General features: G+C 39.1%; 1 long non-coding RNA gene across 2 annotated transcripts in view; it reads right to left on the bottom strand.

The window, feature by feature from the left end:
• Nucleotides 1-1,049: 1,049 nt before the first annotated feature.
• LOC148132243 (uncharacterized) overlaps nucleotides 1,050-8,716 on the bottom strand; it is a 28,512-nt gene continuing 20,845 nt past the window's right edge. Inside the window, exon 4 of one of the 2 annotated variants that reach the window (XR_015747769.1) lies at nucleotides 1,050-1,132. This is a non-coding gene — a long non-coding RNA (uncharacterized LOC148132243). Of the gene's footprint in view, nucleotides 1,133-2,817; nucleotides 4,060-8,716 lie in introns of those variants that run through there. The other variant, XR_015747768.1, reaches the window with a different exon arrangement.

The raw sequence follows: 8,716 nt of genomic DNA, 5'->3' as shown, positions 1-8,716 counted from the left end.
GTAAAGATAACACTGCCCAAAAAGATTCCTTTCACAGAGGCAACCAGCCACCTTGGTGATCCCTGGCTAAATATGCTAAATAAATAAATAACTGGGAGAATGAGAAAAACATGCCTTGCTTGAGTTACCACAGGTCTTCAGCTCCACTCTCTCTATTCACAAAAATTAATAATAAAAACAAGCATCCGATTACTCTGCAGGGAGCTGAACCCTGAACCCAAAGAAGAAACAAGAAACTGTATGAATACATGACTTTCTTCTCTGCTTACTTCCCTGGAGTTCTAAAGCTGTCTGGCTATCACTTTCTTTTCATGGCCAACTAGACCAAAGATATGGATTAGAATTCCCTCCCATGGAGGATGGCCTGGCTTGAAGATTCACAGTGCTCCAGGGTTCCCAGATGAAATATTTGGAATAGTTTGTTTTGGGCTGGTCCTGAGCTGAAGATAAATTAGCCCAAGCTATTAAACAGAAATGATTGCCAGATTCACAAGAGTTCCATGAAGGTACAAGAGCAGTACAAATGATTCCTATGGAAATGTTCTTAAACTAGCCACTGAACGATAGTAGGTGTCAACCTGAAACTGACCTGACTGAAACCATTTTGCTGCTTCAGTGTTGCCACACTGGAGCTGACAGCCAGGGGATGCAGGGTGGGAATAGAGATAGCTGAGGTTGTTTAGCCAAAACAAAATTATTTCTCTTGGGAACCAAGGACATTCTCACACCTGGTCAGAGAGAAGAGGAGTATTGTTACCCATCAACTGGGCGGAGCCTCAATTGGACCAAGTGACTGATTGTTTGGGGAAAGGACTTTTACTTTTAATTAGTAAAAACCACGGGAAACTTCAGAGTCAGTTTTCACCAGATCTGTGACAATATGATATAGCCAATAAAGCTATTCTTTGAGGGATCTATCTGCCTCGGAATTTTGTTTGCTGTAGATCTATTACTTGGAATCCTGACAATAGGAAGCAGTCAGAAATAATTATTTCTGCCAATTCTTGCATGGAGTTGCTTCTAGGAAGTACTTAGAAAAACTGGAGGGCTGAAGATTCTCTGATAAAATCATCCTGATTTACAATGGCAGATGGAAAGGAGGGTGGCAAAGCTGAGTACTTTCCAGTCTTACCTAAAATGAACCAAGATCAGTAGGGAATAAATATTCATATCTCTTCATCATATGATTATAGAAAAAAGCAGGGGACTTTTTGTAATATTTTGCCTGATAAAGAGCTCTAGAGAGCCTGATGTACATTTGTCCAGTGTGGGTGTGCTTCTGTATCATTTCAATTGGTTCTAATAAATGTATTGCTTTATGTGCATGAATTTCCAATCCCACATTGACAAACATGGCTGTCTTTAAACTAACATATTTCTGGAGTTTAGTTTATGGTGTATCTGGCTTATGGCATTGCTGAAATCTAGTAAGAAAGGCATATTGGGAAAGGATTTCCTTTTCTAATATTTTGTCTCTTTCTCTCATTATAATGAATCCAAGTGTAGTGCATAGTTACAACTAGATTCTTAAAGGAAAGTAAGAGTAGCATTGCAGATTTTAGTGCTCTGGTCCTCTTAAAATGGGGAATCATGTTTATTTTTCATTGCTTTTTTTCCCCCACAGGATTCTGCCAATAAAAATCCAAGGAATTAAAACCTCTTCTTTTCTTTGGAAGTGCCTCAAAGATAAATATTTTGCTTTAAAGCATTTAAAAACATTATTATAGGAATAATAATGTAACAGAGAAGCCTCAGAAATAATGCTGTTGCTGGTCTAGTGTAAAGTTGCTTACAGTTGGCCAGACTTCTTGGAAACATGCTTTCTGGAGTTATTTAACCATAGACAGTTATGCATATCAAGAATATCATTCATATTCATATTAATTACAGTGTGGTGCTTAAGTTATGGGACTTAGACCAGGGAGGTTCAGTTCAATTCCAAATTCAGCTATGTAGCTTTTTGAATAGGTTTGGGCAAATGGAAGCTTCTCGGTAGAAGAAGGAGTACTAGCACTGCTGTTAATGCCCATTACCTACTACAACCAAGTGACATTTGTTCTTCTCCAATCATTTGGTACTTTACTTGTCTTCCAAAAAATGATAAATATTGTCAGGAATACCTATTTCTATTAAGTTCCAGATCTGGAGAGGGTAAGTGTCAACGCTGTCTCCAAAAATAGGAAATGGGAGACTTAGTAAAGTAGATGCCAGACTTCGATACCAGGGTAGATTTTAGACCAAGAGATTAATCCGTAATTACTTTGAAAGCATTAATTGATAGCACGTTTGTCAAGAACAAGTCTTATCAGACTAATCTTATTTCATTTTTTGATCAGGTAACTTTTTGGGAGTAACTGGTAGGTACAGTATGCTGTGGACATATAGTTAGTCCTTGACTTAAGAACCATTCATTTAGTGACTGTTCAAAGTTACAATTGCATTGAAAAATTGTCTTACACCCGGTCCTCACAGTTATGACCATTGCAGCATCTCCGCAATTAATGATCAAAATTTGGGTACTTGGTAACTGCATATATTTACAATGGTTACATCATCCTGCAGTCATTTGATTGACCTTCCCCACTGGTTTCTGACAAGCAAAGTGAATAAGGGAAGTCCCTTAACAACTGCAGTGATTCACTTAACGAGTCATGAAATCAGGCACAACTCACTTAACAACTGATTTCCCAGGATAGTTGAGAAAGTATTAGCCTGAGGCCCATCAGGACAGATCTCCTTGCCTTTGCCTCCAATATTCCACACCCAAAATAGCACCCTAGTAGTACTTCTTTTAAATAGCACCCCAGTCAGTACTTCTTTTATTTTATTTTTTTAGCCATATGTTTATTGCAAACATACATGTTTTGTTTCATACTGGAAATATGCACATATATATTTCATTCTCATTTTGCAAATTTTGTAAGTTTCTTAGCCTACATCATATCCTGCTCCATCTTTCCTTTACTCTTAAAAGCAGTTTTAAAGAATGAACTGGTTTATGAATTCCAAACAAGTATAAATTTACCACTAAATTTCATTTTGAACTCTCAACGCTTCAAGTAGGTAATCCTTTGGGAAATATGTTTTATATTCTTACTCACTCTTCTGCCAAATGAGCTGTTTTTTGGGCATAGTGTGTGTCCTGGGCCTGTATTCCAAATTCCTGTCCAATTGTTCATTCTTACTTGCGTTAGCTCCCCCAAGGAAAAGTGTAGGGGGACTAAAATGACGTCTTATTTCTGAAAACTGAACTGCATCCTGAATTTTTATGTGGACATTTAATCTTATTTTCTCAGAATTTACAGATAGACTCTATTACCAAACCATCCAAGAGTCAAGGTAAACATGGAATCCAAATGATAGAATGGGAGTTTAAGGAGTCTTTCAGAGGATAGTGCCTTGTCTAAGAGGAGGAATTTAAATACAAACAAATTCCCTTATTTCACAATTCTTCTCTGTTCCCAATTGCTTTCCAAGGATGGCTTTTTTACTCTCAGAAAGAGCTTTCAAGTGACAGATATGTGGTTATCATTGAATAACTTGGCTTTTAGAGATGAATGGACTGCCAATGGATGGCTTTAAACTTCACCTTCTTCAACAAGAGAATGTACTTTCCTTTCTTTTCATCCATTTAGATTTCCAAAGGGGAAAAAAATCTTCTTTTAATGTACGAATGCTATTTCTGTTTTAGTATTTTCCAACGAAGGAAAATTCCAGATGCATAGACCTCAACTGGCCATAGTTGGGAATTTTGAGAGTTGAAGACCACACAATGTGAACATTGCCTAGGATGGAACCATTCCTTCAAACCAGTTAAAGAAGCTTGTCTGTGTTCTGTGCTTCATCATTATCCCAAGATGCCCCATTCTATCTTTGTCCGCTGTTTACATATATATATAGCATTCACCTATGCATAAGAAGGCGTTGAACACGACCGGTCCTATCCAATTGCCTCTATTTAAACCCAGGCTGTCAAATTCTTGGAAATGTTCTCCGCAAGCTTCCTTTCGTTCCATGAGTGCATTTTTCCATTGAACCAGGGGATGTTACAGCAACTATCTGCAAACAGCGCAAATCCAAAATTAGCAGGGATGGATGGAAGAATCATTTATCAGTTACTAGTTTCCCAAGTCATCTTTTAAAATGTCACAGATACCTTGACCTTTCTATTGTGGATTGAAATAACAACCATTATCCAGCATCAACTACAGGGCAAGAGGGTGAATATGTAGGTTTCAGTCTGCATATCAGATGACTCATCAACATGCCTGAGAAACTCCAATTGTCTATATAGATTCCTCTAGCAACATCCACAACAAACACTTGACCAAGCTGTGAAGAGTAACTGGACTTTATGATATAATCCTTCCATTGTGCAGAAGACAGTCATTCCTAGTTCCATTTTTCCAGTCCAAGTAGAAAGGAGGAACAAATTGTATGACACTTTCATTGTTCCATTTGATCGCAGATTTGCAGTTATTTCATAATGAATGTCAAAGAAAGTGATGTTGGGAATGGCTCAACCAAATATGGAAGTTATTCGCTGCAATAAATGTCAGCCTATGAACATAACATAATTCATAATGCTGACTCAGTTTTCCTTCCTTCTAACATCGGTAAAATAAGGATGAAGATTGTTGGGGGAAATATGCAAATAATGCTTACATGGTAAAGTCCAGAGAGTGCTATAAGGCACTATGGGGCCTTATATATATAAGCCTAAATACTATTGCTACTGCTACTGCTATGTCCATAAACCTGCTGTGTCAGGCCAAAGCCAACCCTAGTCCAACATTTTGTTTCTCATAGCGGCTAACTAGATAGTCCCTGAGATGGAGACATATTGCTCTCCTGCCACTATTTCTTTGCAGCTAATATTTGGAAGCATAAAATCCTGAAGTGAAAAGTAACTTGTCTCTCTAAGATTACTAGCTCTCAGTAGCCTTGCCTTCCATGAAGGTAAGTCATTTAGGCTAACAGCCATGACACACCTTTTGGAATGAATTCTACAAGTTAATTATGCATTGAGTGAAGAAAACTTTGGTATAAATCTTCTTCCATCAACCTTCATTGAATAACCCTGCTTTCCTTGTTCACATTCTCCATGTTGTGTATTGGAATACCATGTTCTGTATAGCTAGCCCTCGACTTATGCCCATAATTGAGTCCAAAAATTAGGTTGCTAAGTGACAAATTTGTTAAGTAAGTTTGCCCCATTTTACGACTTTTCTTGCCACAGTTGTTCAGTGAGTCATTGTAGTTGCGAAGATAGTAACATGGTTGTTAAGTAAATCTGGCTTCCCCACTGACTTTGCTTGTCAGATGGTCACAAAAGGGGATCACATGACCCTGGGACTAAGCAATTGTCATAAATATGAACCAATTGCCAAGCATCCAAATTTCAATCATGTGATCATGGGGATGCTGCAGCGGTTGTAAGTGTGAAAAACAGTCATACGTCACTTTTTTCAGTGCTGTTGTAACTTTGAACAGTTACTAAACGAACTGTTGTAAGTTGAGGACTACCTGAATTTTATATGCAACAACTACAGCAGTATTCTTGAACCAGTAGATGGCAGTGTTTATAAGTTTGCATCTTTGGTATATACTCCATGTCTTTATGTTCTGAGAAAAAGTTTCCTGTTTCCTATTACAGGTAATCCCGAAGTTATGAGTGTTCCATTAGTGAACATTCGAAGTTACATGATAAGCGCCCCCTTGCGTTTATGAACAAGTCCCAAAACTACAAATCTTGCAGCACCATGGCAGTTGTTCGCCCTTATGAACAACCGCAGAGGCTCTGCAACATTTGTCTTGCATGTTGCCGGACAAAATGGAGGTTCGGAGGGGCGGATCCGACACTCTGTTCAGGCCTCTGCAGATCTCCCCCAGCATGCTGCAGGCCAAAACGGAGCTCCTGAGGGATGGATCTGCATCAGAGGGGCACACACTGCTGAGAGGATGGAGAAGAGACTGCTTGCTAGATCTTCACAAGGTAAGTGACCCGCATGGTAGGTTGGGTGGGGAGGGAAGCAATTATGGGGAGCATGAGGTATTTCAGTGGGTTGGGGAGGCCTTGGGTGGTCTTAGGTAGGTGGCCTGTTCCATCACTAGGCTCCCCATGGCTTTCCCCACCCTGAAATGTGCACTTAATGAGCCTCACATTCAATTAGCGAATGCATGGGCAAAAGGAGGGAGTGACCCCATTTAAGGTACAAGACTCACTCCCATGAATTCACTCCCACAAATGGGCAGGCTCCATTACATTTGTAACTCAAGGATTATCTATACAGTTAAACAGAAAGGCCCATGTGGACTACGGACTTTCTTTGTTCTGTAGGGTTATACAAACAGAATTTTTAACACTGTGCCTGATTTTAGACACCTCAATCATGTTCCTGCTGCTTTTATTTTTTTCTAATCTAAAGGAAGAATAAGAAAGTTGCCCAACCCCACTGATCATTTTGGTCACCTTCTTTTGCACATGTTCTAGTTCAGTTACACTCCCCCCGCACCCCAATGTTGAGTTCAAAACTGTATTCAGGGCTCCCGGCACAGTTGTACCATAGATTTGTATAAGGGAATTACAGGGTTGGCAATATTATTTTTATTGCCTTTTCTGATGATCTCAATGACCATTTGGTTTTAGTTTTTCTATTTCTGGGGATTTTCTGTTATCAAGTTTTCACTTGGACACAAGAGCACTGACAGGAGGAATCAATGGCATCAAAATGGTGGGTATGGGCAGTTACTGGCTCAAGGTTGGCTCAGACTTCCATCCTTCTGAGGTGGGTAAAATGAGGAGCCAGGTTGTTGGGGGCAATATGCTGGCTCTGTAAATTGCTTAGAGAGGGCTGGAAAGCACTGTGAAGCAGTATATAAGTATAAGTGCTGTTGCTAGTGCAAAACAAAAAAGCAGATTACCCATAACAATAAGGAAACTTCAATCCAAAAAGAGATCACTCTGGCGGAAAAACAAATCTGGTCATGTTGCCAATTTCAAAAGCCGATACAAAAATTTATGCCACCAGATAAAGACCGAATGCACCAATTATCACATTAAACAAGAGGAAAACCTTCTAAGCACCAATTCCACCCGTGCTTTTTACAATTTTGTAAACAACAAACTAAAAGACTCAAGCTCCATCCCACCCCTGATAGGACCTGATGGTAAAGACTGCAATGACGACACCATTAAAGCCAACATCTTTAACACATTCTTCGGCTCAGTATTTGTAAACAGCAATGGATCATGCCCAGTATTTCCTAGCCGTACCACAGATAACAACAATGATCTAATACATATCGATTTTACAGAAGACAATGTTGAAAAAGCACTACGCAATCTAAAACCATCTCTATCTATTGGACTGGATGGAATATGTGCCTACTTCTTAAAAAAGCTATCCACTGCCATAGCCAAACCTCTAAGCATAATCTTTGAAAAATCTTTCAGGACCAGCTCCTTGCCTAACCTATGGTCACAAGCCACAGTCATCCCCATCTTCAAAAAGGGAGACCCAAGCCTAGTTGAAAATTACAGACCAATCTCCTTATGCTGCGTCACCTGTAAAGTCATGGAATCAATTATTAACCAATCCATCATCCTCCACTTAGAGACAAACAACCTACTCTCCAATAAACAATTTGGTTTTAGAAAAAAACTATCCTGTAATCTGCAACTCTTACACTGCAAAAACATATGGACGACACAACTCGACCAGGGCAAAGCAATAGATGCAATCTACATAGACTTCTGTAAAGCCTTTGATTCAGTGGTACACAACAAACTACTCCTAAAAATAAAATCCTATGGTATCTCTGGACAACTGCATAACTGGATAGAAGCATTCCTGGCAAACAGACAACAAATGGTCAAAATTGGGAGCGTCCTATCAAATTCTGTACCTGTCAATAGTGGTGTCCCCCAAGGCAGTGTTCTAGGACCAACTCTCTTCATACTCTACATAAATGACCTCTGTGATCATATTAAGAGCAATTGCGTTCTTTTAGCTGATGATGTAAAGCTGTTCAATACCACAGACAATACTGCTACCCTACAAAAAGATCTTGACTATGTATCAGAATGGTCAAACAAATGGCAACTTCAAATCTCAACAAATAAATGCTCTGTCTTACATATTGGCCAAAAAAATCAGAAAATAAAATACAAGCTGAATAGTCAAGATCTTGTTGATGACCCAAGCTCTGTAAAGGACCTTGGAATACTCACCTCTAATGATCTAAGTGCTAGAGCCCACTGCAACTACATAGCCAAAAAGGCATTAAGAGTTGTTAACCTAATCCTACATAGCTTTTTCTCTGGAAATATCACACTACTAACCAGAGCATACAAAACATTTGCTAGACCAATACTCGAATACAGTTCATCAGTCTGGAACCCACATTACGTATCTGATATTAGCACAATTGAGAAAGTCCAGAAATATTTCACAAGAAGAGTTCTCCACTCCTCTACTCGTTGTAGAATACCTTATGCCTCTAGACTTGAAATTCTAGAACTAGAAAACCTTGAATTACGCCATCTTCGGTCTGATTTAAGCATGGTATATAAAATCATACATTGCAATGTCCTACATGTCAATGAATACTTCAGCTTCAACCATAACAACACAAGAGCACACAATAGATACAAACTCAAAGTTAACCGCACCAAACTTGATTGCAGGAAATACGACTTCAGCAATAGAGTGGT

The sequence above is a fragment of the Notechis scutatus genome, chromosome 2, assembly GCF_049901735.1.
Source record: "Notechis scutatus isolate UNSWTSFEM ecotype Mainland chromosome 2, rNotScu1.2, whole genome shotgun sequence".
Taxonomy (NCBI): Eukaryota; Metazoa; Chordata; class Lepidosauria; order Squamata; family Elapidae; genus Notechis; species Notechis scutatus.
The sequence above is the reverse complement of the archived record's forward strand: the minus strand, read 5'-3'. Positions and strand labels throughout refer to the sequence as shown.